Source organism: Ictidomys tridecemlineatus, chromosome 9 (genome assembly GCF_052094955.1).
Source record: "Ictidomys tridecemlineatus isolate mIctTri1 chromosome 9, mIctTri1.hap1, whole genome shotgun sequence".
NCBI classification, from domain to species: Eukaryota; Metazoa; Chordata; class Mammalia; order Rodentia; family Sciuridae; genus Ictidomys; species Ictidomys tridecemlineatus.
In genome coordinates, this window is record NC_135485.1 from 118,730,022 (window position 1) to 118,739,777 (window position 9,756).

Genomic DNA, 9,756 nt, shown 5'->3' on the forward strand with positions numbered 1-9,756 from the left:
ACTGAATTGTTTTACAGAAATGGATTGTGTGGTCTGCTATTGTTTGGTAAGGCATAGTTTGCACAAATGGATTTATTTCTGTCTCTGTGATATTCTTGGCAGGTGTGTGATCTGGAATTGCCATGTTTGTCTTATCTGTTTCATAGGTCAAAATTCTTTCTTTTACTTTTGAGTCACTTTCTTCCTTAATATTAGTTTCTGAACTTTTCAGTGTTTGTGTGATAATTTGGGATATAGTTTTTTACTATTCAAAGGAGAAAATATCTTTCAAGTTACTTGTAATAATGCTGTATGCAGAAGAAGTACTTAGTTTTATCTTCTAGGAATGGTTTAAGTCTTTGTATTCTGCTGTTGTTTTCTATCACTTTTACTTAGTTTCATGTGGTCATCCAACTATGTAGTTTCCTATTGTTTTCATTAAGTACATGATTTACAATTAAGACTTAGTTGTGTATGTACACATTTAGACAGTGACTCATTCATGCATCATTTTGTTATACAAAGTTAATGTTTAATTTGCTGTGTAAATCATTTTATTTTCAATAATATTGCCTGTACTGGTATGCAGATTTAAAATTATATCTCTCTACCCAATTAAGATGTAATTAGCTAATTACCGTTGTTTTTTTTATATATATGTGTATGTACACACACACACACACTGTTTTTCATTCTCTTTTCTCTTTGTTATTGTTGTTAATATTCTTCATTATAATTGCTATGAGTGTGGGAAGAATTTGAAACTACTTTATAGTACTGTAACAACTGAAACATAGCAGCAGCTCCATAAATTGATTTTTAGGAATTTGACCATTTTTAATTCTTAAATAATTATTAAAATGTTTACATTTTCTTTGTATAGTTGTAGATTGAGAATTATGTTTGTATGGATCCTAAAGGGAAAAGAAAGAAAAAAAGAAAGAGAAATAGTAAAGGACAAAAAGCATTGTGTGCTAATGCTGGAAAAGTATTTCAGGCAGACAGGACAGAAAAAAAAAAGGCCAGAAGTCATGTGCCACGTGAATATGACGGTTCTAAAAGTGACTGGTTTGGCTGAGATACAGAATGCAAGCAGGTTGTTAAGCCTGTTAACTGTCACTCCCATCAATAGGAAATTGTATGAATAAACAAAAGTCAATTTGAACAATGACCTGGGTAGCAATTATAATAATGCAGAGTCCTTGTTAGTGGATAAATTCCACAAACATAGTATTGAAGAAATAAAAAAGAAAAAAATCCAAGTAAATTCTAGATGATCTTTATAGGGCAATAGAATTTATGTAAAGCGTGGAAGCATGCAAAACAGTAGCATGTATTACTTACACCTATAAGTACATTAGAGTTAGTATAAAAATATGTCATGGTTTGGATACGAAGTGTTCCCCCAAAGGCTAATATGTGGATGCAGAAATGGTCAGAGGTGAAATGATTAGATTATGAGAGCTACAGCCTAATGAGTGGATTGATCCATTTGATGGATTTCTAGATGGTAACTGTAGGCAGGTGGGGCATGGCTGGAGGAAGTAGGTTCCTGTTTAGTCTTTAGTTCCTTCTCTTTTTCTGCTTTCTACCTGAAGCAGGAAGAACTAAGCAGCTCTCTTCAACCCCTTCCATCATGATGTTCTCCCTCACCTGGGACGCAGAGCAATGCAGTTGGCCAGAGCATGGACTGCATGTCTGAAACTGTGAGCCTGGAATAAACTTTTTCCCTCTCTAAATTGTTCTTGTCAGTTATTTTGGTCACAGCCACTGAATGCTGATTAATAGCACCCAATAAATGATTAAACCAAATTCAAAATAAATGTTACTTCTGAGGAGGCAAGGGGGATTATGAGACTGTAAAATGGGGCAACTGTTTGTTTCATGATTAGTTTCCCTTAAAAACTCTGAAACAAATTTGACAGAATATTAAGATTTGTTGAAACTTGGTAGAAGCGTATTATGAACTTTTCTGCGCTCTTTGTTTTAAATATTTTTATGACAGAAACGACACATACATTTTATAACAAGAAAAGTAATAGAGAACACTTAAAAAATAAGTTGAAGTCAGCTGTGGTGGTTTAAGTCTTTGTATTCTGCTGTAATCCCTGTAATCCCAGCAACTCGGGAGGCTGAGGCAGGAGGATCACAAGTTCAGAGCCAGCTTCAGCAAAAACAAGGTGTTAAGCAACTCAGTGAGACCCTGTGTCTGAATAAAATACAAAATGGGCTAAGGATATAGCTCAGTGGTCAAGGGACCCTGAATTCAATCCCTGGTACCCTTCTCCTCCAAAGAAAAAGTTGGAGAAGTAACCAGGAGTAAGGATATCTTATGTGGCATGCTGAGTTTCTAGATTGGCCATATGAATGGGTCTACTTTTATGACCTTTGATACTAATCTTTATCTTGATGATTGATGATTCCAAAGTCATTGATTCAGCCCAATGCATCCTACTCCTCTGAATGTCAGATCTCTATATTCTATTGCCCTTGTTCTGCTGTTACTGTGAATATAGTACATCCAAATTGAGCATCTGTTACTTTAATCTAGAAACTTGGGCATTATCCTTATCTTTCTCACCACTGGTCTATAATTGTTTACTGACTCCTACCTATGTCATTCCTCATAGGTGTATGTCATGTCCTCTTTCCATCCTTGCCATCCTTGCCTGAGTTGGTACCTCAAACCCTCTTTGCTGCTCTGCTGCAAAGTCCTTGCTGATGTACCTCTCTTGGACTTATTCTTCCTATATCCTTTGTGCTTGATGAGATCCTTTTATGACCTCTTTCTCTCATGTAGAATTCATGAATATCCCAATATCAAAGCCACCTGTGGTCCCTGTTAAAAATGTGTTCTCCCTTGTGTAGACTCTGAGCTGATGGATCAGAATCTTGAGAAGTGCGTCCCAGATCAGTATTTCTAAGAAATGTTAAGGGCGATTTATGTGCATGGTAGAATTTGGGAAAATTAAATCTCTTACAGAAAGTACAAGCTCTTTAACTGAGTATGGAAAACTGATTCCTCACTCTTCCATCTCATTTGCTTGCATTCTCTGCTTTCCGCACCCATTCCCTTCCCTCTTTAAATGAGTAACTCTTGCTCATCTGAAATACAGCTGCATTTGATCTCAAAGTCTAACCTGTCACTGCCCACGGTTCTGCATACTTATCTTTGATACTTATTCCAGCTTTGCTGCACCTCTCTTCCTTAAATGACAGTGCTTCTGAGGCCAAAAGATCTTGTGTACATTACATGTAGCACAGGGCCAACAAGAGGAAGGCCTTTGCAAAAGTGCATTAAATAAATGGCATTGCTTCATAGGTGACAGGGAACCAAGTAAGAGTGTATAAAATTAGATGTTCAGTAGATCCAGATTGGAGATCAAGATTAGATGAAAGAGAGGTGATTAGTATCTTAAGGCAGTAATGAGATAGATGAGGAGGACAAGGCTGTAAATGTCACATATTGTTGGTTCAAATTTCTATTTTTTACTTTACAGTGGATGACCAATATATATATATATATATATATATATATATATATATATATATATATATATATTTTTTTTTTTTTTTTTGAGGTGCAGGTCATGAACTGAAGTCTAGAAATAAATCCTTTTGAATATTTCAGCCAAGTTGGGATAGCTGCAGTCATGGAATTAGTTTTGCATTTAGAGTAAGGAATGGAAGGTATAATATCATGGGAAGTATAGTAAATACTAATATCATGATTTCAGAGATGGAGTAATGGGATAAATAGGAGTACCAGAAGAGGAGTATTATGCTGAGAAAGAATGGTAGACTATGACAAATGCTGCAGAAAAGGCAAGTAAGATAAAGATTGAAAGCTGTCTTCTAGATTTAGCAGTGAGAACACTAGTAGACACTAGATGGGAGTGAAATGCATAGACATCAGTGGATGAAAGGTCATGAAGATGTTTTGATAATGAGAAACACTCTGTTCAAGTAGTGTAGGCAAGAGCAGGGGGACTGTGAGGCACACTATATTTTAGGGTTTGGGCTTGTTTGTTTTAATTATAATATGTATATCCTAAACATGTAAAAATGCCAGAAAAATGGAATTCCTAGAAAAATAAAGGCAATGACCTTGAGAGATTGAATATTACTGTTTTCAAAAAGAATGGGACAAGTGATTATCAGCTTAAGGAGAGGAACTGCCATGGGTGTAGAGGGACATGCACCTCTTCCTGTAGGATGACAAGGAGAGGGAACATGAGCTGCAGTCACAGACACATGTGAAGAGATGTAATCCAGAGAGCAAGAAGTGTAGAGGGAAGTGGTTTGTTCATATCAAACTCAGTTATCCTGTGCCACATTTAGATGATGGTGACTTTCATTTTGTTTAACTCGTGTTTTGTCTTAGTCTGTTCAGGCTGCTGTGACAAACTGCCAGAGAATGAGTGGTTTATAAACAACAGACATTTGTTTCTTCTGGTTCTGGAGGCTGGGAAATCCCAGATTAAAGCACCAGCAAGTGTAACTAGATTCAATTTAAGTTCTTTCAGGTGTCCTACATATGAGATGCCAAGAAATAATGAGTTAATGCATATTTAATGTTATTATGACTTCTCTAAATATGTAACTGACATTTTAATTTGGTTGTATTAAATATTGCGTCCATCTATTAACTAAATTGCCAGATTTAAATTGTGATAAAAGTTCATTCTGAAAGTGATCCCTATAATTAGGGGCTGGAGGAGTCCATGTCATAAGGAATTTCTCTTTGCCATATGAAAGCTCTGTAATCTTGAGCCTCAGATTTTTCTACTATAAAAAGAAGATAATATTTACTTTTCAAGGTGGTTTTAGGGAATCAATATACACAAATACAAAAACACATATGCATCAAGCACCCTTTCAACCATAGATTAGATCCTCATAAACATTGATGGAGAGTTATTGATTCTCAAAAACCTGAAAACAACAATGATTTTTATGTCTAATCTTTAGACACTATAGATTGTTGACTTATTCTAATAAAGCTTAAGTTATGCCCTGCATATTTCTGAATTGTGTATTTAGTTAAGAGGTAAATTATGTTTGGTGTGTTCATTGTTTTCACTAATATTTAATTAACCAAAATTTCTTAATTCTGTTTTCTTTTTCATTATTATTCATTTTCTTTATAATCTGTAGTTAAAATGCTGTAATCATCCTAATCTTACTCAGTTTTTATGCAGATATAACTAAATTAGCTTGTTTTGATTCACTTCAATGGGATTGGGTTAATTTTTATTGTAGCAACATTAATACATTAGTCATGTTTGCTTTCCTAGTAAATCATCACTCAGATCTTTTGTTACTTTATTAACTTCTCTGTTTGAGTATTTCATTCTTCCCTGCTCAATTACTTACTCTTTTGTCCTCCTGTGACTCATTTTAATCTGTTTCTGTTTAAAGTTATTTATGCATTATATATGTGTATAGTACTATACAAACACATACACCTGCATAGTTTTAAAAAATTATCTTTGAGGAATAGAAATAGAATTTATCACTTAGCAACTTCAAATGACATCCATGTTTTTTTTCTATTGATATGCTATTCAGAACATCATATACAAGCATTTATATTTTGTGTATTTTGTAGTGTGTTAATATTATGATCCTATTTAGAAATAAAAAAATGGAGAACTAAGTGAACTAACTAATGCTGGTTTGGTCCATCGTCTTGTGTTATTAGTAATGAAGTCCCCATTTATCTCACATCTTGTTGAGTAACTCCTATATGATGCAGATGCAGGGTATAGCAAAAATTTGTCATTTGAATTCAAAGAACTTTATTTGCAAATATGATAGTAAGAAACACAAAATGGACATTTCCTAATTAGACATTTCCTAATTATATACTAGTTTGCATGCAGAATTAGTAGATTGCATGTACAGGGACTGTGACAGTCCTGAGGATAATAATAACTGGAGAAGTTTCATTGACAAATATGGCAATGGATCCAAATCTAGAATAATTACTAGAATATAAATTGGAATTGATGGGTCCAAAAGACAGAAAAAAACTTTACTTGATTTTTGTTCATCTCTCTTGTTAATTTTTCAGAGAAGGTCTGTCTTCTGATGTATTAACCAGAATCCTTTCAATTTGCTATTTGGTGAAGTCCACATTATTCTGTCAGCTCATGCCATCAGTCTTATTTTTACACACTCATCTCTAAGCTAGAGGATTAATTGATTTCAAAGATGTGATTTTGGAGTTTGACATATTGCTGTATATTTTGCTCAGATGAGTTGCTGAAATTTTTAGAAATGCATTTTAAATACTTTTGGTGTCCATTAGAAATGGTGGGATTGTTCATAGTGAAAGTAGGATGACTTAAATTCTGGCATTTTGCATCAATATGGGGGGAGGCCTGGGTAATTAAGTTTCCCATTTAGGAAGTCAGAGTGATAGTCTAGATTAAAAGATACTATATTACACAATTCAGACTATTATTAGGCTATTTATCTCTTTAAAAAAAATTTAAGACAGTCCAATAAAAAGTCAAGATTTTTAAAATACAGTATAGTTAATCAAAATTGTAAAGGGGAGAGTTAATACAACATAGTTGGTGCTAATATGCTTGTGGTGATGAAGTTGTAAATTTAAGGATAAACGTCCTTTTAGTCATGGAATGATGAATGTGCATAAATGACGAATTAGCTCAACAAGTACATCTGAGCACCTGCTACCCATCAGGCACCTGGGAAGGTGTCCTTAATAAAAGATGAATGATACATAGCTGTGCACTTCAGGGCATGTATTCCTAGGCACGATCTCTGGTTGTGTGGGAGAAAAAAATTATATAACATGTGGCATGCTTTTTATGCATATTTTACACTTCCATAAAAAGTTAACTCTAAAACACAATATGTTGGGGTACACACACACACAGGTATAAATTTATATTTTCCATCTAAGTTGTGAATACATTTGAATTTCTACATTATACTTGTTTTGATTGCCCCTTGAATTTTCTGGTATACCTCATAATTGGTCAACCAATCATAGAAACTGACAGACAAGGATGAATAATAATTTGCACCCCACCCACTGCCTTGGTAGGGAATAAAAAGTTTAAATGGTGATGAATAACTTCATAAACAGATCTAAAGAGCTTTTTTTTATTGGTTGTATCCATTGAGTCCGTCTTTTCATAAATTATAGGACTAAAGTTTAAAACATGAATTGCTACTTCTTTATGTAACTAGTAGCTCTTTTCACTTTAAAGAAGCCAGACTATCTTAACTTTTTTATTTTCTTCACTAAGATTCTTTTGGTTATTTACAAAATACTTGAAAAAACTTCTAGCAAAAAATGTCATTCTATTTCCAAATAGAGAGTATTGCAGTGCAAAGTATAAAGTAGATCATTGATAAGTAAAGTTATAAGTTATTTAATATTTGTCTGATGTTCTGAGCACATGCTTCTAAGTCTCACACAATTGTAATCCCAGTGCCTTGGGAATCTGAGTTAAGAGGATGGCAACTTCAAGATCAGTGTCAGCAACTTAGCCAGTCTCTCAGCAACTTAGTGAGACCCTGTCTCAAAATGAAAAATAAAAAAGGGTTGGGAATGTAGGTGAGTAGTAAGTATCCCTGGGTTCAATCCCCGGTACCAAACAAACAAAAAGATTTGTCTGATGTTACCTAATGAATCTGTGTGCTTGTAGAGGTGGGTAGTAAGGTCTTCAAACATATATGCCTGATGTTTATGTTGTTTAATTGCAAAGTACATAGTAGGAAGGACAAGCCCTTCATATCACCAGCAAGTAACTAGCTGTGAGAGCCCTGAGCCTTGCCTTGGAAAACTGACATGTAGCTTGAATGACAGCTATTGAGTGACAGCTGTTGTGGTGATGAAGTTGCAGCCTGAACATGTTTATACAGTTCCATTGTCTGCTGAGAAATTATAAATTTAGCTGAACGCCTTTGACTGAATTGTTAATTTATGGAAGTTTTGTAACAAATGCATGTTAAGTTTCTATCAGTTTTGAAATGCATTGTATATTTCTAGTTTTCTCTAACTTTTCCCACCCTAATAATCCCTTGAGATTTTTATATAAATTGTTTTGGATGTCCAGTTTCCCATTCATTACAGATTAAAACACTGTGATGTTGTGATTACATTTCTTTTCCATCTGAGAGTTTTGGTAAGAGAAATGGTGCCATCAGAAAAAATTAAAAAAATTGACAAATTTTAAGAACAAAAATTGCAAGAACTGTTTCTAGGAAAGAAACCATTAATTGTACATGGGACGTGATGAATTTTGCTTGCTAGCAGGGCTTCAAAACTGAGTTGAAAAAACATATATCATTTTGTTTATGCCTCAACTAGTTTATATATTTTGTGATTTTGTCACATGAGGAAGACATTATTTCTTCATGTTTTATAGGTGAGACCTGTAGGTCAGATATTTTAATTGCTCCAGGTTAGATAGCTAGTAGAACTAGCATTTGAGTGTAGTCATGACTGAATCTAGAGCTTGCTGCATACTTTTTTACTAAACCAGAGGGGGTGAATAAATAACCAGCAAGTCCTACATATATAGGAAAATAGTACTCTATTCATCAATACAGTGACACTTAGAATAAGATTTCTCATCTGTGTCCAAGATTTTTATTTATAAAAAGTTCATCCTTAGTGGAAAATGATCACATTATTAAATCTTTCCCTTTGCCATTAATGAATGGTGAATTATTAAACTGTCAAGGCAGCTACTACTGGTCACCATCGTACTTTAGGACCCTTGTTAAGGAAGGGGTGAAAGTGTATATTGTTTCACTAATCTTTGCTTGACTTACTTACCTGAGTATTGTGAAAGTTTGCTGAGAGGTTAATCTGTGGTCATTTCAACTTATCTTTTGTTCCTGACTGGGTGGAAATCACCATTCCTGAAAACATTTCATAACACTCAGGATAATATTCTTAGCTTTGTTTAATCTTCATTGAAAATAATTTAAATATAAACTTAAATACAGTTGGATGCCAATCTTAAAAACTTTTATCCATTTCTTATAATCTTCTAAAATGGTTTACAAATTCAATTTAGTACATGATCTTTTTATACACACACACACACACACATTACTAAATGAATACATATAAGGATGTTTGCAGGAAAATTTGAACACTGAAATAATACAGTTAGGAAATAATTGGGTTTGTGTAATGTGTTTTTTAAATTTATATTTGCTATTGCATTGCTTTCACAATATTTACATGCAATTTTGTATAGTTTATTCAGTGACTTTTTAATATAATCATTTTATTCAACACATTTATTGTACATCTGTTTACTGTGTGTTATGAACTAGGTAAATAAAGCTGGGAAATCTTGGTCTTGCTTCAAGGAGATCTCAGTTTAGTGACACAGTAAACCAACCAAAGGAGGTCCAAGTGGTTTTGTAGCCTGCAAAGGAAGAAATCTTAACCTTGAGTAAGTTGAGAACATGGGTCGTGGTGGCCACATGGAGTATCAGAAAAGCTTCTGGAAGGAGAAGAGGAATTAGTTAGGTGGAAAATAGCATTCTGAGCAAAGGCAGCAGCAGGTGCCAGGTGCTGAAGCAGCATAATTTGAGGTCCAGAGGTGCATGGTGATTTGGCTCAGTTATAGTGATGGGTGGAGAAGGCAGATCATCACTTTTTGGCTAGCAAGATTCAAAGTCCAAGGAGGAATGCAATGTGTCTTGCAGTGGTCAGACATCTGCCACTCCTGGTCTCTGATCTCTGGATGAACATCCTGGCATCTCCTCTTCCTTTCC

General features: G+C 34.4%; 1 protein-coding gene across 3 annotated transcripts in view; it reads left to right on the forward strand.

The window, feature by feature from the left end:
* Pdgfc (platelet derived growth factor C) overlaps positions 1-9,756 on the forward strand; it is a 199,694-nt gene that overhangs the window by 64,320 nt on the left and 125,618 nt on the right. The gene's annotated exons all lie outside the window — the stretch shown is intronic.